The sequence below is a fragment of the Schistocerca americana genome, chromosome 3 (assembly GCF_021461395.2).
Source record: "Schistocerca americana isolate TAMUIC-IGC-003095 chromosome 3, iqSchAmer2.1, whole genome shotgun sequence".
In the NCBI taxonomy this organism is placed as follows: Eukaryota; Metazoa; Arthropoda; class Insecta; order Orthoptera; family Acrididae; genus Schistocerca; species Schistocerca americana.
Genome location: NC_060121.1, coordinates 886,026,243 through 886,046,413, shown reverse-complemented (window position 1 = coordinate 886,046,413; position 20,171 = coordinate 886,026,243).

Below are 20,171 nucleotides of genomic sequence, written 5' to 3'. Positions count from 1 at the left end.
TTCATAAGGGAGGCAAGCAGGGGTTCGATGGTTGTGGTGGAGACATTGGACACCCTCGCTTAATGGAGCTGGTGACCTTAATCGGGCGACTAATGTGTCCATTCATGACAAATCTGGCTGAGTTTTTCGTTAATGTATTGCGTACTACTGCAATGGATCTAGGTGGGAAGCCCATTGCATCCATGGTCGGAAGGGGGAAACGATGATTAGTCCTGTCGAAGGCTTTATCAAAGTCTAGTGAGATGAGTGTACATTTTATTTCGTATACGTCGGCCGTTGAGATTAGGTCCCTGTAATCACAGAGGGTCTGCAGAATTTTCCTGTCTTTGGCCACACTTATTTGACAAGGGCCGGTGACGATGGATATTGTGGTTTTCAGCCTGCGAGCGAGGATGCGGCCAAAGATTTTATAACCACTGTTTAATAGCGTAATTGGCGTCAGACCGCTTGACGTCGTGCTGTGCTATATTCTGGGCACGCGTCCTTATTTGCTAGCCATGTTTACGCCAAAGTGCCAAGATTTTTGCTTTAATTTTGTTAATTCTTTCGTAGTTGTCCACAACTGTTGCATCGGACTTGTACAAATCCCTTATGCACTGAAAGTAGAATTCTGTAGTGGATTTGTACTAAAAGTTTTTGTCTATTGAGCAATTTATGAAAAACCTCCGTATTTTAGGTTTGGCATGTTTCAGCCACCAGTCAGTGCCAGAGTTGTACGAGCTAAATTTGCTTTCACACTCTCTCCATAGTTTGTAAAATGTCTCCTGACAAGCATGGTCTTCCAGATGTGACACGTTGAGCTTCCATGTGCCTCTACCTCGGTAGGTCCCTTGTTTTACCAGGTTGATTGTGCATATGTAGGCAGCAAGATCCGAAAAAACGGTAGGCCATACTTCGGACTGCAAAATGAGGTGTTTCAAATTGTGCGTTACGTATATTCTGCCTAGACGGCTCGCCGAATGACTTGGGGTGTGGGTGAAGCCAGGGGCTGAACCCTGCATATGCTCCCATGAGTCTATTAGTCTCAAGTCATTAACTATAACGTTTAGGGGAGGCATGTGCGCGAAGGGGAGAGGGCCTAAACCTAGAGAAAGTATACAAGGACTTCGTGAGAGCACATGGACGTGTGTTTCTGGATTTTAAAGAAACCACACCCAAGTGTTTTTCCTTCACTAGACATCCCTTCTGAAGGTATGTAGGTAATATGACTAAATTGCCAGGGCAGTACCCTAGTAAACATGGAACTAGGTTGGCTCTTAGAAGAAACAAAAGCAGACTTCGCCTGCGTTCAGGAACCTTTTCTTCGAGGTGGTAAGATTTCAGGGCTCCCCTCACATTACATCTCAATAGCAGGAACACCAAACGCGAAAGAAGCGATAATAGTAGTTAATAAAAACCTCATAGTAACACAGATCACCCAGTTTTGCTCTGAATACGTTGCCACAGCAGAAATAACAGACGGACAAGATGTATGGCTCACGTCTTCTGTTTACTCTCAGTACTCGTATGATATAGAACCTTCCTTAGACAAAGTAAAAGACAGTGCATGAAACTCAGAAAGAAAAAGGTTGCTATTCTAACTGATATCAACGCAAAATCCCCCTTGTGGAACTCAGATAGAGCTGACGACAGAAGGCAACTAGTGCTTGACGTGGTAAATGAGTGCAATCTCTTCATACTGAATAGGGAGGGTCAGCCACTCACCTACCGCGGAGACGCCGGTGGTGTAAGTAACATAGACCTTTCTCTAGGAACGCAAAATCTCTTCCACTAGTCAATACATGGAGTATATTAGATAAAGCAACACACAGCGACCAAAACGCAATCGTCATAACCACAGACAGATATATCAATGCACATAACATGGACCATAAACAGCAGTATTTCCTCATAGGAAGAGCTGACTGGCAAAAAGTTCGAGATATTGTTGAGACGTCGTCATTACACAATGTTCAAGGCAGTATACATTACAAAACGCATGTACTCACAGATGGCCTACAAAGAGCACAGGAACCAGCTACACCACGGGCAAAAACTGGGTGGGGACAAAAACAACCGTGGTCGACAGAACTGGCAAGACTAAGGAAGGATTCACGGGACAAAAGAAAGTACTACCAACAAGCAAAGACCGCTCTTGAAAGACACATAAGACTTGATCAGTATCACGACGCTAAACAGAAATACCAAAAACAACTGGAGACAACAAGACAAGACTACTGGACCAGCTTTGTGAAAACCCAGCTAAGAACGACATCTGGGGACAACCATTGAAGACAGAAACAGAACGAGTTAAGACACCGACAGTTCTGTCAACACTAACACAAGCTGACGGCACAATGACCAGAGGATGGAGAAGCACAGCAGAATATCTTCTGAACAGGCTGCTCCCAGATGACGACCCCTCACAAGACGAGCGACACCACGCTGACCTAAGAGAGAGCATGAGGCAACCATACATCAGTGACGGTGTAACCACGCCATTCTCACAACAAGAAGTCGCGATGGCAATCAGTAGGCTTAAAAACTGAAAAGCACCCGGCCCAGACAAAATACTTTCAGAAACATTAAAACAAATATTAACACAAATCACACATTTTCCTACTAACATGTTCAACAAGGCACCACTAACAGGCAGAATTCCAAACCACTGGAAAACTGCTAATGTAGTAATAATCAGGAAAACACAAGACCAAGAGCCAACAGACCCCAAAACATACCGATCGATCTGCCTCTTAACCACTCTCCGCAAGGTACAGGAAAGGCTCCTGTGTGACAGTTTACAATTGCACAGACACCTCCTCGACCTAAAGCCCCATCAATTCGGCTGCAGGGAAGGTAGATCAATAGAAGACGCCGTCAGCCAAGTACTGACAGTTAACAAATAGCGACAAATACGTGGTCGCTATATTAATCGACGTAGCTGGGGCTTTTGACAACTTGTGGTGGCCGCCTCTCTTCGCCAGGTTAAGGGAAATGAGGCTATCAGCTTCTACATCTACATGGATACTCTGAAAATCACATTTAAGTGCCTGGCAGAGGGTTCATCGAACCACCTTCACAATTCTCTATTATTCCAATCTCGTATACAGCGCGGAATGAACGAACAACTATATCTTTCCGTACGAGCTCTGATTTCCCTTATTTTATCGTGGTGATCGTTTCTCCCTATGTAGGTCGGTGTCAACATAATATTTTCGCAGTCGCAGGAGAAAGTTGGTGAATGGAATTTCGTGAGAAGATTCCGTCGCAACGAAAAAAGCCTTTCTTTTAATGCTGTCCAGCCCAAGTCCTGTATCATTTCAGTGACACTCTCTCCCATATTTCGCAATAATATAAAATGTGCTGCTCTTCTTTGAACTTTTTCGATATACTCCGTCAGTCCTATCTGGTAAAGATCCCACACCACGCAGCAGTATTCTAAAAGAGGACGGACAAGCGTAGTGCAGGCAGTCCACATTTTCTAAGTGTTCTGCCAATAAAACGCAGTCTTTGGTTAACCTTCCCCGCAACATTTTCTATGTGTTCCTTCCAATTCAAATTGTTCGTAATTGTAATACCTAGGTATTTAGTTGAATTTACGGCATTTAGATCAGACTGATTTAAAGTGAAACCCAAGTTTAACGAATTCCTTTTAGCACTCATGTGGATGACCTCACACTTTTCGTTATTTAGGGTCAACTGCCAATTTTCGCAACGTTCACATATCTTTTCTAAATCATTTTGCAATTTGTTTTGATCTTCTGATGACTTTATTAGTCGATAAACGACAGCGTCATCTACAAACAACCTAAGACGGCTGCTCAGATTGTCTCCCAAATCGTTTATACAGGGTGGTCCATTGATAGTAGTAGTAGTAGTAGCAGAGGGGTTTTGTGGGCGCACGTCCATTGATAGTGACCGGGTCAAATATCTCACGAAATAAGCATTAAACGAAAAAACTACAAAGAACGAAACTCGTCTTGCTTGAAGGGGGAAACCAGATGTCGCTATGGTTGGCCCGCTAGATGGCACTGCCATAAGTCAAACGGATATCAACTGCGTTTTTTTTAAATAGGAACCCCCATTTTTATTACATATTCGTGTAGTACGGAAAGAAATATGAATGTTTTAGTTGACTACTTTTCTCGCTTTGTGATAGACGGTGCTGTAATAGTCACAAACGTATAAGAACGTGGTATCATGTAACATCCCGCCAGTGCGGACGGTATTTGCTTCGTGATACATTACCCGTGTTAAAATGGACCGTTTATCAATTGAGGAGAAGGTCGATATCGTGTTGATGTATGGATTTTGTGATCAATATGCCCAACGGGCGTGTGCTATGTGTGCTGCTCGGTATCCTGGACGACATCATCCGAGTTTCCGGACCGTTCGTCGGATAGTTACGTTATTTAAGGAAACAGGAAGTGTTCAGCCACATGTGAAACGTCAACCACGACCTGCAAGAAATGATGATCCACAAGTAGGTGTTTTAGCTGCTGTCGCGGCTAATCCGCACATCAGTAGCAGACAAATTGCGTGGTAATCGGGAATCTCAAAAACGTCGATGTTGAGGACGCTACATCAATATCGATTGCACCCGTACCATATTTCTATGCACCAGGAATTGCATGGCGATGACTTTGAACGTCGTGTACAGTTCTGCCACTGGGCACAAGACAAATTACGGGACGATGACAGATTTTTTGCACGCGTTCTATTTAGCGACGAAGCGTCATTCACCAACAGCGGTAACGTAAACCGGCATAATATGCATTATAAGACAACGGAAAATCCACGATGGCTGCGACAAGTGGAACATCAGCGACCTTGGCGGGTTAATCTATGGTGCGGCATTATGGGAGGAAGGATAATTGGCCCCCATTTTATCGATGGCAATCTAAATGGTGCAATGTATGCTGATTTCCTACGTAATGTTCTACCGATGTTACTACAAGATGTTTCACTGCATGACAGAATGGCGTTGTACTTCCAACATGACGGATGCCCGGCACATAGCTCGCGTGCGGTTGAAGCGGTATTGAAGAGCATATTTCATGACAGGTGAGTTGTTCGTCGAAGCACCATACCATGACCGGATGTTCACCGGATCTGACGTCCCCGGATTTCTTTCTGTGGGGAATGTTGAAGGATATTTGCTATCGTGATCCCTCGACAACGCCTGACAACATGCGTCAGCGCATTGTCAATGCATGTGCGAACATTACGGAAGGCGTACTACTCGCTGTTGAGAGGAATGTCGTTACACGTATTGCCAAATGCATTGAGGTTGACGGACATCATTTTGAGCATTTATTGCATTAATGTGGTATTTACAGGTAATCACGCTGTAACAGCATGCGTTCTCAGAAATGATAAGTTCAAAAAGATACATGTATCATATTGGAACAACCGAAATAAAATGTTCAAACGTACCTACGCTCTGTATTTTAATTTAAAGAACTCACCTGTTACCAACTGTTTGTCTAGAATTGTGAGCCATATGTTTGTGACTATTAGAGCGCAGTTGATATCCGTCTGACCTATGGCAGCGCCATCTAGCGGGACCACCATAGCGCCATCTGGTTTCCCCCTTCAAGCTAGACAAGTTTCGTTCTTTGTAGTTTTTTCGTTTGACGTTTATTTCATGAGATATTTGACCCCGTCACGATCAATGGACTACCCTGTATACATAAGGAACAGCAAAGGGCCTATAACACTACCTTTGGGAACGCCAGAAATCACTTCTGTTTTGCTAGATGACTTTCCGTCAATTACTATGAACTGTGACCACTCTGACAGGAAATCACAAATGCAGTCACATAACTGAGACGATATTCCATAAGTACGCAATTTCACTACAAGCCGCTTGGGTGGTACAAGTGTCAAAAGCCTCCCGGAAATCCAGAAATACGGAAACGATCTGAAATCCCTTGTCAATAGCACTCAACATTTCATGTGAATAAAGAGCTAGTTGTGTTTCACAGGAACGATGTTTTCTAAAACCATGTTGACTGTGTGTCAATAGACAGTTTTCTTCGAGGTAATTCATAATGTTTGAACACAATATATCTTCCAAAATTCTGCTGCATATCGACGTTAACGATATGGGCCTGTAATTTAGTGGATTACTCTTGCTACCTTTCCAGTCTTTGGTACGGATCTTTCGTCGAGCGAACGGTTGTATATGATTGTTAAGTATGGAGCTAATGCATCAGCATACTCCGAAAGGAAACTAGTTGGTATACAGTCTGGGCCAGAAGACTTGCTTTTATTAAGTGATTAAAGTTGCTTCACTGCTCCGAGGATATTTACTTCTACGTTACTCATGTTGGCAGCTGTTCTCGATTCGAATTCTCGAATATTTAGTTCGTCTTCTTTTTTAAGTAATTTCGGAAGGCTGTGTTTAGTAACTCTGCTTTGGCAGCACTGTCTTCGATAGTATCTCCATTGCTATCACGTAGAGAAGGCGTTGATTGTTTCTTGCCGCTAACATACTTCACATACAAGCAGAATCTCTTTGGATTTTCTGCCAGGTTTCGAGGCAATGTTTCGTTGTGGAAACTGTTATAAGCATCTCGCATTGAAGTCCGCGCTAAATTTCGAGCTTCTGTAAAAGATCGCCAATCTTGGAGATTTTGCGTGTGTTTAAATTTGGTATGATTTTTTCGTTGTTTCTGTAACAGTGTTCTAACCCGTTTTGTATACCAAGGAGGATCAGCTCCGTCGTTTGTTAATTACCGATACTATTTCTTTGAATTCAAGCCACTCTGGACTGCACTTATATTATTAATTTGGAATGAGTGCAGATTGTGTCTCAGGAAGGCGTCAAGTTAATTTTTATCTGCTTTTTTGAATAGGTATATTTTTGCCTTATTTTCGGAGAGTTTGGGGATTATAATATTCAATCTCGCTACGACAACCCTGTGACCACTAATCCCTGTATCGGTTTTGATATTCGTTACTAACTACAATAGCCTCCTCGACTGCTGCAGAGGCAGAGTGGCGGAGTGGAGGGCTGGTACACGGAAGGTTGTCAAGAGAATAACAAAGGGATGTCCACAGGGCTCGGTCTGCGGACCAATATTCTGGGATATCGCAACCGAGCCCTTGCTGAACACCCTGGACGGTGACGACAGTGCAAGAGCTGTGGTGGCTTACGCAGATGACCTGATCGTAGTGGTGTCAGCCAACTCGATAGCAGCACTAGAGACATAAGGCACGCACCTGCTTCAGAAAATTAACAGTTGGTGCAAAGAAAATAAATTTAAAATATCTCCCAACAAAACTTATATTTAGTGCCGAGAGGAACACTACAGAGGAATACAATTCTAAAATTAGACAATACAAGCATACAGAGAAAGCAAGCCACACGTTATCTCGGATTGCATCTAGACGAAAAACAGACTTTCAGCCATCATATAAAATTGACAATTGACAAAGCCTCCAAAATTATGCACAAACTAGCAAGACTAAATACAACTCAGTACAAATTACCTATTAAGATGGTAAGGACCTACAACATTACGATATTTGAATCCATCGCATGCTTCGCCGCAAGTGCTTGGGCTCATAGACTCAACATACAGACTAACAAGACAATTGCGAGACGAGATCAACGTAGTGTACTCCTGAGAATGAGTTGAGGCTTGAACATCACGCCACTAGAGGCACTTTGCGTTGTGATGGGGACCTGCCCTATAGACAAAACAATACGTTACAGAGCTGCACTTTACTGGCTTAAGAGGCACAGGCTGGATAAAGTCACCGAAATTACGGGAACCAAAATTATGAACAAAACACAAATGAAACAATGGCGGATTCAGACATGGAAGAGAGAGTGGGATGCATTAAATCGTATGGGGCTGGCTCACGATTAAGTATGCGTATGCGGAGAAACTGGAACACCAGAACATGTCACACTGCTGTGCAACACGCTAGCACAAGTGAGACCCACACAGAACGACAATGACAGCGCCAGAATAATATGTAATCCCGATGACTGGAAGACAAATAGTATCGAACACTCTGCACGAATAATACAAGCGCCAAAACTCATATGGAAGGAGGCGTAGACAAGCACGAACAACACAACATACCACATGGGAGGACACAAACACGACCACAGATTCCGAAACCGACGAAGGAACACTAAGTGAACATGACTCAGAAGGGATCAACATGTAAGGATCAGAACCAACAATGTATGACACTGCATGCCACAACAGTCACAAACTACATAAGAATCGTAAAACAAATAAACACCGGCACCACATACTAAGACTGTAGTAATAACGTAATGTCTCTTGGGAGGAGAAGGCTCGAAGAACTTTTATTCCGAGGCTCCTCCTCCCCTATGGTATCCTGTATAGTGTTTAAAGTATACTGCTCACGAGCAGTAATGTGTTGCTCGTCTTATTGTGTGCAGACAGAAGAATATTCTCTTCTTTATTCAAAGCTATACTCAATGAATTTCATATATCAGAAATGTATTAAGTTATTTAAGGAATAATGCATTCAAGTAGCAATGAACTATATTCTATTTCTATTAACAAGTTACAAACATAAGTGTATTTCTCATGTAAAGCTAAAACTCATGTATTCCATGTGTGAAGTGCTCAATCAGTATTTAATCTGTATAATCTGTGTAAACATACATTAGCACAAACCATTTCAGATGAGAATAGCTAGAGGTTGTACCGAGACCTTCTTATCTGAAGTAGGTAGAAATAGGCCATTATCAACCAACATGCTACTTAGGCTGTAGTACACATCCAAATACAGCATATTACTTCCGTCTACGTACTGAAAATTATTTTCACCACGCTCATTGTATTACTTTTTCTTTTTTTATTTTTCTTTGACATTTGGATTATATAAATTATATTCTCATCAACTAGGTAGTAACAAATTATATGGCACCATTTTAACAATTCTTATGCATTCAATCCGCTGTAACCTCAGAGAAATATTTATATATTATGTTCTTTATATTATTAAAAGAAAAGCATTAACAACTGTATACCAATAAGATGGTAACACTGAGAAGTCCTTGCTGTTAGAGTCAGAAGCATCTGACCCACCTTACATTTGAAGGCGGTGGGTTACTCTGTACTGTTAATGAAATAAATAAATAAATAAAAATAAATATACGTTCCAGTTCAGTATACTTGTTGAAATTGGGAGTTTGGTATTTGGCATGCAAAACACTGTTAAAATCGAGTTCCAACCAGAGGGATAACTTCTTCTTTAAAGAACTCCGATCTGCGGTGCCTGTTTCTGGACCCTGAAGGGGCATACACGTTAATGAGTCGTATTTTGTTTATTGTGGCCGCTATGCCTTTACTGTTTGGTAGTTTTACCACGTCTTGGAGTACTATGCCCTGGGTTTGTTATGGCGTTTAAGCCAGGTATGTTATCAAACTCAATGTCTGTCACTTCTTGTAAAAGGATAATGTCACTGTCACAAGCATGTATAAAAGCTTGTAAGTTCTGTAATTTAAAGGGACTATGAATCTTATTAAGGTTAATGTAGCAAATCTTGTATGCTTGTATGTCAGACATTCTTCGTTCTACTTGATCAAACTTTAAAAAACATTTTTCCGTTTTGTCTCACAAGCGAAAGCTTTAAAACGCATTTTAATAATATTCACCGGTAGCAAACGTTTCAGTCGTGTATCCTTGTTCTTTAGGAAGTTCGTTCACGGAGACGTCTTCGTTGAAGAAATCAGCCTACTTTGTGGATGACGTACAGTCTGTTTTAGTTTCGGAAACTTCTTTCATTTCTTCATCTGCGTTGTTATGGTCGTTTTCGTCTGCCCAGCTGGTTGACGTTGTCGTCGTGGGTGGGACGAGTGAATCTTCAGAAGAGTGGCTCGTTTCTTGGGGGTGAGTGGATGCTTTCTTTGTTATCTTTCCTTGGACTTCTCGTTTTTTCCAGCGCAGAAGAGTAACGCTCCTCAGAAACTGGTGTCGCTTTCGTGTTGCTATCGATCCGTTGGCTTAAGCTACTACCTATTTCCTTCGCTTTTTCTCGCAGTATGGGAGCTGTCTCCTCTGCACCTTTGCGCGGCAGCTTTAGTTTCTTATTTTTCTTTGGAGAATTGCCTCTCGGTGGACTTTCTTCAGTATCCAAGTTAGTTTAGCTTTCCTGCAAGGTGTTTCGATCTTCAACTTCCGGCGGATCTGCTTCCTTTACAGTTGCAGGTGCCTGTTTCGGTGGAACTTCGACTGTTTTGTAGTTTGGCGGGACTATTGTAGTTCGTCAGCTATGATGGCACTGACGTTCATCGGAATTTCAGTGTCTGGAATACCTGTATTTGCACACGATTCAGGGGCTGAGGAAGTAGTCGGCCGTGCGCGTGCCACGGCGGCATAAGTTCCCGGCAGTGTTGTTGTAGCCGGTGGGCTGGCGGCCTCGCCGGCCGGCAGCTGCGCCACGCGCCGCTGTATACATTCTGCGCGAACGTGCCCAGGCTTATTGCAGGCGGCACAGGTTCGCGGTAGGTCGCCATAAATTACAATCCCTCTATGTCCGCAAACACTGATGTACGACGGGATGTGCTTTTGTAACTCTACACGAAGCTGCCGTACTCCGTTTTGTGCGTGCTTGACCATTTCTCGGCAAAGTTGCTGAGCACTTTCCCGAAGGGTGAAATTACGGCATTAATTTGTTCTGCTGTGATCTCAAACGGCATCTCGAAGATTCGTACTATGCGAATGCCGAAACCAGCATGTGCAACGGTGACTTCACCAACGTTTCCATCAGAATGCTTAAATTTCATGACACCTCCGGAAGACTCAGCTATTTTCTCACACAACTTGGCACTAAATATTACAAACACAAGCTACAATCGACAGGTGGATGACTATTATATCATTAAAGGACAGCTTCATATCTTCTTTTAACCAATTCTCTACTTCAAACGACTTGGGTCTAGCACAGCGAGTACCAAAAGTAAGTTTCAGTGTATCTTTTCGAGTTGTTTGGGCCATCACTGGATACTACTCATTACTTCTCGAAGTATTTCATAAACAGAGCTATAAGCTGTAGCAAGCGCAGGACATACCACGCAGAAGCACAGATGGCGCAGTGCACACCACACTACGTCTTGCCTCCACGCCTGCCGCCGGCAAACTGACCAACTGAGCTACACAAGCACGACTCACGACCTGTTCTCACAGCTTTACTTCAGCCAGTACCTCTTTTCCTACCTTCCTTGCGGAGACAAGGGTTTTCCACAGCCTGGGGGATGTTGTCAGAAAGAAATTTTTCACTCTGCAGAGGCATGTGCGCTGGTATGAAACTTCCTGGCAGATTAAACTTGTGTGCCAAACCGGACTCGAACCAGAGACCTTTCACTTTCGCAGACAAGTGCTCTATCAATTGAGCTACCCAAGCACGATTCACGACAGAACCTCTCCGGCGAAAGTTGCAGAACTAACGCTCCTGGAACAAAGCATATTGCGGAGACAAGGGTTTTCCACAGCCTGGGGATGTTGCCAGAAAGAAATTTTTCACTCTGCAGATGCGTGTGCGCTGGTATGAAACTTCCTGGCAGATTAAACCTGTGTGCCGAACCGAACTCGAACCAGGGACCTTTCACTTTCGCAGGCAAGTGCTCTATCAATTGAGCTACCCAAGCACGATTCACGACAGAACCTCTCCGGTGAAAGTTGCAGAAGTAGCGCTCCTGGAACAAAGCATATTGTGGAGACAAGGGTTTTCCACAGCCTGGGAATGTTGCCAGAAAGAAATTTTTCACTCTGTAGATGCGTGTGCGCTGGTATGAAACTTCCTGGCAGATTAAACCTGTGTGCCGAACCGAACTCGAACCAGGGACCTTTCACTTTCGCAGGCAAGTGCTCTATCAATTGAGCTACCCAAGCACGATTCACGACAGAACCTCTCCGGTGAAAGTTGCAGAAGTAGCGCTCCTGGAACAAAGCATATTGTGGAGACAAGGGTTTTCCACAGCCTGGGGATGTTGCCAGAAAGAAATTTTTCACTCTGCAGATGCGTGTGCGCTGATATGAAACTTCCCGTCAGATTAAACCTGTGTGCCGAACCGAATTCGAACCAGGGACCTGCCCTCACAGCTTGACTTCAGCCAGTACCTCGTCTCCTACCTTCCAAACTTCACAGAAGCTCTCCTGCTTGGGAGGCAGGAGACGAGGTACTGGCGGAAGCAAAGTTGTGAAAACGCGTCGTGTGTCGTGCTTGATTAGCAGTGCTGGCCTAGCCGCCGCCGCGTGCGGAGTACAACATAGCCGCCCAGGTATGGAAGCTCAGATTAGGAAGTCTACGTTGAAATTTACGTTCCCATTCGGATATGACAGGCCGAAAGTTTATGAAATCGACGATTGTTCGAAAAGATTGCAGGCCGGGGTGGCCGAGCGGTTCTAGGCGCACAGTCCTGAACCGCGCGACAGCTACGATCGCAGGTTCGAATCCTGCCTCGGGTATGGATGTGTGTGATGTCCTTAGGTTAGTTAGGTTAAAGTAGTTCTAAGTTCTAGGGGACTGATGACCTCAGAAGTTAAGTACCATAGTGCTCAGAGCCATTTGAACCAACCATTTCGAAAATATTGGTTTACAAGATGATGACTTTCATGGTTTGTCCTATGATTTCCTTGGTAATGCACTGTACGTTAATGTGGCAGACGCTGAAGCATGTACCCGCATTATGCCAAATCAGGTGGTTTCGCGAAGTTTCTTCATTCCAGTGGTGAATCTATGATACCTGGTAGTCAAGGGAAGGCAGAATTCGGTTGCGATTGTGGACGGGGTCGTAACCAGTTACCATTGGTTGCCTTTTACAGTTGCACACAATTTATTTTAAATCAGTAATTCCAGATTCAACAATAAATTTAAAAAATACCACACGTTTATTAATGATGGAATAAACAAGAGTAAATAATAGTGTTTTCAGCGTGTTGCAATTTAGCAAATCACCATTAAATTCAGATATAACAGATAATGGTTTAAAAGCAAGCCACTGTGATCTGGCCAGAAGGCCTTACGCGCCAGGATTGCCAATAAATTAAGAATTGTTTAAAAACTCGCTGCAACGTACAAATTACAGGTACTGAAATATTAAAGACAAGTCGCCACAAACACCGCAGAAGGTATGAGACGCCAGGAATGGCAGTAAATAAGGTTTTAAGGCTTACTGCTAAAATACAAATATAGATTTTTTTAAAAATCAAGTGACCACATCACGGCTGATGGCCTAACACGCCAGGAACAGCAATAATACAAACAATTTTGAAACCAGCTGTAAAACCGCTAATACAATAGCAAAAGTTAATTTAAAAAAACAAGCAACTGATCCAGAAAGTGCTCCAGGAATCGACCTCTGAGAAGGTCTGACAACAAACAGTTTCACGAGCGATGAGTTAGGCAGCCGAGAGTTGCACTCACTTCACAAGATGGTAACTCAGACTGGTGGTAGTCTAACGAATGACTAATGATAGACTTGCTGAAGCTAGTTGACGTCCGATAAACCAAATGCAACGATGGAACAATACGGCAAAGCCTGAACCGGCGGTCTGCTCTACGTCCCCAGAATACTGTGTTTGGAGCGCCCGGAACGAGAAAGGAACCACTACCAGATTTCCGTCCGATTACACAAATCCGAAAATCTGAACAAACAAGTCACAGTACAGAACACCAGACAAACTAACAGTAACTAAAACCCCCACTCGATTTGCGTGCAAGGCAAAACAGAAATGTAACCAACCACAATCAGCAACCACACGTCATTGCACAAACAATCGCAAAGCGAGCCAAAACCAAGTACCAAATGAGTGACATCAAATTCATTAGGCACACTGAACTCACTGTGACAACTCTGACGACGGTTGGCAGCATGAAACAAATCTCTTCGCTGATTTATTAATTCACAGTTGAGTAACCAATAACCATACTGTCCAATCACTGAGCCAAGTGCTTTTAACACAGTAGGATCTTCAAGTACTAAGCGGTACGCAGATCCACCAAACTGCACATGATGGCGCGATGATAATCTGTCACAACATCACATACGTCCTACAGGGCCCTCACAAGTGACTAGCTCTTCTCTACTTGGATTGAAATGCACTCATCTTAAGGCTTGCTGGATTCGGCTTACTACGAGGTCGTGCACCCTCGTGACCACAGCCCTTCCATCCGGCAGTCCATGCATGCCACCAGCGGTCCCAGCGTGTTCTCGCACTGCGTGGACCTGGCTCCTCCAGAATCGCGAACCAAACTCGCCCTCTCACCCGACCTGGAAAAACAACGATGTCGCCCCAAAGATAGGGCAACAGTTACTACATATCGATAACCGCCCCTGCTGCCACTAGCGGACAGGCAACACTTGCGAAACCGAGTGGCGCCAGTCAACTCGAGAAGAAGACAAACAACCACAACCATGCCAACTAAACGATACCGTCTGGCCTCCAACAGAGAGCGGAAACCTACTAACAGCACCAACGCGAGGCACAGCAATACTCAATCTAGTTCAACTGCGATCAGCTACGCTGGTTTAGGGATGCGATCTGTGTGCATATTCAACCTCCCATTTGAACTGAAGTTCGATCTGATCACATAAGCGTTACCGCCTCATGTAACGGTTTTGCAGGTTACTGGTAAGAAATGGACGGACAATAAACATTTCAGTGTTGACAATGGTGTGCAAAATGTAAGAACTGATGTTCATAAGCATATCCCGTCCTATATTATGGTTCAAGGCTTCAGAGCCATAGTTGTTTATGACGGCCAACCAAGGACCTGCGTAGCATGCGGATCCACGGATCATCTGAAGGCAACCTGTCCCCATAGGGAATACCGGGCAATCACCTCCGTGGCCCCATTACAGGAAGCCGGGATTGGGCAGGGCCCTGACATATCACATCAGGGAGAAAATGAAGGAAATCAGGATTCAATTGCACGTAGCGTACTGCCAACTGAACAGAGTTCAACGATTACCCTGCCAAACTGTTCGAATCAGGCCTCTCCAGGAGAGACTAATTCCCAGACCTTAGACGGTAGCAAGACACATGAAAAAGAAATTACTATGCCTGTTACACATCCCGAGGTGCTACTAACTTGCAACCCCGACGATGTCCAGTGTTATCAGTAGATAGTGACATGCTAGTTGACGAGGACTCAAGCCCAAGCTGTCCAACATTCAGCGACCGGTCTGATCACCAAGTATTAAGTAAGGACAATTCAAAAAAGTCGTCTAAACAAACTAAACGGGTCCCTGGAATACAAAGTCAGGAAGAGACATAGGAATTAGAAAGGAAACGAACACGCACAAGAGAAATCCTTAAGAAATCTCAGACAGGGGAAACGGAGGTGGCTCATGCAATGAGGGTAATGGCTCCCATTCGGAATGAAGAAATCCTAATGGAGTTAGACAATCACATGAATACGACAGTGAAAGCATCTTCCGGGCCTCTTCCCGTTCCTAGCACGCTTTGGTCGGAAGATACGGAACAGTAGTAAACAGTTATATGCAGACTTACAAGCTGGCTACAGTTAATGTCTCTCGGATGAGGCCGGCGGAAAAGTTACAATGTTTGAAAGATTATCTTTATGCCGCTGACATAGATGTTGCCATGTTACAAGAGGTTGTAACACCTAGAGTAGCGGACATAACGGGTTATGAAGCCATCATCAACATCGGAAATGAAGGAGGAACAGCGGTTTTATTCAAAGAGGGTATTTCGTGTCAATCTCAAGCGATTTTAGAGACTGGTCGGGGTATAACTGTTCAACTTCATGACATCATTTTAATTAACGTATATGCGCCCTCTGGGATTAATGAAAGACGACACAGAAGTAACTTTTATCGGAATGGGGTAGTTGAACTGCTAAATAACGTTGGGGCCGCCGCCTTGCTTGCCGAAGATTTTAACTGTGTGTTGCGCCGTGAAGATCACACTTGTCAAGAGCTACAAACATTGGTGACTGAATTAGAACTGCAAGATACCTGGACTTACTTGGATCCCCACCATACCGGATATACTTATGTCAGTATCACGTCACCAAGCAGGTTAGATAGAACCTACGTTACTAAAGAATTCATGCGCAATATTGATGATTGTGAGATATGGCCTACAAACTTCTCCGACCATTGTGCGTACCATATTTCATTCAGGTATATATGACAAAAAACCTTCTGGGGCCGTGGGGTATGGCACCTTAACGTCTCACTATTGCAGGATGCTGAACTTAAGCAACAGATTAAACAGACTTGGCAAACGAGGTATCTGGAGCGGATGATTTGGTAGACCGAATACGCAAAACCCGTACTTCGTAAATGCATTATGCAGTATGCAAAAGCCTAAGCATATTGGCGCAAACAAACGACGGAATGTTACATCTCTTGTTTGCGAGACCTTTATCAACAATCAGATGGCCTTTCTGCTTTATGTCGAAAATAACCGCCCTAGACCGACAGCGTCTGGACGGGGAGCGTACGCGAGCTCGAGGCGAGCACGATCTTATACAGGAACGTACGTCATTATACCATGTGATAAGGAAGACGCGTAGAGGGAAACAGAGAATAATATCCGCGCTGGCCGGAGATGAAGGAGGAGAGTATACTTCTCAGACCGCCATAAAACAATATGTGGCAAAGTATTACAGGGATATCTACGCTGGAACGGAAATAGACTGGACGATGAAGAACTTTTAGCAAACGTTACGACGGGAATACGTGAGGAGGATAATGGCCGTCTAATCGAACATATAACTCAGGACGAAATAAAAAACATAATGAACGACGCTCCGAGGAACAAGTCAGCTGGTCCCGATGGGCTCCCGGTCGAATTTCATGTACGTATGTGGGATGTAATAGGGAATGAGCTCACAGACATGTACAATGAGTTATTAACTAAACAGGCGTTCCCTCCTATATTTACGGAGGGAATGATTGTACTCATTCCTAAAAAACAGACAGCAAGAGGCTTCACGATTTACCACCACTCACCTTACTCAACGCTGACTTTAAAATTCTCACTCGTCTCCTGAGTAGAAGGATGAAGTTCCTTCTGCAAACTGTCATGGATCCTTACCAAACGAGTGCAATAAAGGGAAGATCAATGCTAGACACCTAATATGAGTATACGGTTGTCATAAACCTCACTTGGTTTAGTGACAATAGTCTTTCCCTATTGTTTTTATATTTTGATAAAGCCTTTGATAGGATCAATTATGACTTCTTATTCAGCACCATGCAGAAAACTGTCATTCGTAAATGTATCAGTGGCGTTTTTTCAAGGATTAAAATCAATGGACAACTGACCGAAACTTTTCCAGTGCAACAGTCACTACGTCATGGATGTCCATTGTCTATGACATTATGTGCGACCGCGGTGGAACTTTTGCTTTCGACAATGCACCAGCAATTGAGAGCACTACAGATCTTCAATATTAAGACAGTTTGTCCTGGTATGCTGACAACATAAGCGTTATTGTAAATTCGAATACTGAGGTCGATGAAGTGCGACGCTTGGTACACCAGTACCCACGATCCTCTGGCGCAAAACTGAATCTTCAAAAATCCAAAATAATGCATCTCGGTTCTTCCAATAGTGCAATAGGTGCGCACTGGTTAGATGTAACAGAAGAGAGATTCCAACTCGGATTGTGGTTAAAGGCGAATCCCAAGCTCATGGCTGCATACAACTGGGAGCGGAAACTTAATATCTTCAGAGCCTTGTTGAAGGACCCTGACATACGATCGTTAGACCGACTGCAGAAAGTTCAGTTTATAAATACATACATACTTAGCAAAATACACTCCTGGAAATGGAAAAAAGGACACATTGACACCGGTGTGTCAGACCCACCATACTTGCTCCGGACACTGCGAGAGGGCTGTACAAGCAATGATCACACGCACGGCACAGCGGACACACCAGGAACCGCGGTGTTGGCCGTCGAATGGCGCTAGCTGCGCAGCATTTGTGCACCGCCGCCGTCAGTGTCAGCCAGTTTGCCGTGGCATACGGAGCTCCATCGCAGTCTTTAACACTGGTAGCATGCCGCGACAACGTGGACGTGAACCGTATGTGCAGTTGACGGACTTTGAGCGAGGGCGTATAGTGGGCATGCGGGAGGCCGGGTGGACGTACCGCCGAATTGCTCAACACGTGGGGCGTGAGGTCTCCACAGTACATCGATGTTGTCGCCAGTGGTCGGCGGAAGGTGCACGTGCCCGTCGACCTGGGACCGGACCGCAGCGACGCACGGATGCACGCCAAGACCGTAGGATCCTACGCAGTGCCGTAGGGGACCGTACCGCCACTTCCCAGCAAATTAGGGACACTGTTGCTCCTGGGGTATCGGCGAGGACCATTCGCAACCGTCTCCATGAAGCTGGGCTACGGTCCCGCACACCGTTAGGCCGTCTTCCGCTCACGCTCCAACATCGTGCAGCCCGCCTCCAGTGGTGTCGCGACAGGCGTGAATGGAGGGACGAATGGAGACGTGTCGTCTTCAGCGATGAGAGTCGCTTCTGCCTTGGTGCCAATGATGGTCGTATGCGTGTTTGGCGCCGTGCAGGTGAGCGCCACAATCAGGACTGCATACGACCGAGGCACACAGGGCCAACACCCGGCATCATGGTGTGGGGAGCGATCTCCTACTCTGGCCGTACACCACTGGTGATCGTCGAGGGGACAGTGAATAGTGCACGGTACATCCAAACCGTCATCGAACCCATCGTTCTACCATTCCTAGACCGGCAAGGGAACTTGCTGTTCCAACAAGACAATGCACGTCCGCATGTATCCCGTGCCACCCAACGTGCTCTAGAAGGTGTAAGTCAACTACCCTGGCCAGCAAGATCTCCGGATCTGTCCCCCATTGAGCATGTTTGGGACTGGATGAAGCGTCGTGCCACGCGGTCTGCACGTCCAGCACGAACGCTGGTCCAACTGAGGCGCCAGGTGGAAATGGCATGGCAAGCCGTTCCACAGGACTACATCCAGCATCTCTACGATCGTCTCCATGGGAGAATAGCAGCCTGCATTGCTGCGAAAGGTGGATATACACTGTACTAGTGCCGACATTGTGCATGCTCTGTTGCCTGTGTCTATGTGCCTGTGGTTCTGTCAGTGTGATCATGTGATGTATCTGACCCCAGGAATGTGTCAATAAAGTTTCCCCTTCCTGGGACAATGAATTCACGGTGTTCTTATTTCAATTTCCAGGAGTGTATATTATGTCGTAGCAGTTTTACCGATACTGCAGGTCATCGCACATAAAATACCTTCTGCAGCGTGTTGTTATGTGTAGAAACAAAATATCTTCAAAGTATCCTTCCACACGGCGAGTTTGCAGCGGCAAAACGGAGGGCTTGGAATTAAAGACGTTAAACCTAGAAGTGACGCACTGTTTCTAACTCGTGCTTTTAAACTAATAAATGCCACTAAGACAGGCATTACGGAACGTCTGTTCCTCTCGCTATATCATGGGGACAAGAACGCTCCTGTTAAAAATGTAAATGTGTGGCTAGGGCCTCCCGTCGGGTAGACCATTCGCCGGGTGCAAGTCTTTTGATTTGACGCCACTTCGGCGACCTGCGCGTCGATGGGGATGAAATGATGATAATTAGGACAACACAACACCCAGTCCCTGAGCGGAGAAAATCTCCGACCCAGCCAGGAATCGAACCCGGGCCCTTAGGATGGACATTCTGTCGCGCTGACCACTCAGCTACCAGGAGTGGACCGCTTCTGTTAATGTACCATATATAGATGCCATCCTAGATTACGTCCGAAAGTAGTATGTCGATTGGTGCTACATAAGACTCCCACCAGCAGAAACCAACACTAGAACCGTCTATGATCAAATTACCAGACATCGTCTTCACAACCCAATTCAGGTAAATATCCTACTAAAACTGAATGAACGTCTGGAAAAATATCAACAATAAAATCCTACCAACTAGGGTCAGTCCCGAATGGCTATGACGTTGTAGACGAAACCATACCCACAGCGGAAAGATTATGGAAAACCAAATTGAAACCATCTCCATAATGCGACAAATGTCGGCTTGTGCAGACTGTAGCGCAATGTTCTTATGTGAAAATAGAATTAGAATGTGGAACTGAACTAGGAAGAAATTTGCACTTATCAACAGAACCGCAGAAAGTCATATACCGATAACGGAAGCTTTACACCCCGACTGGAA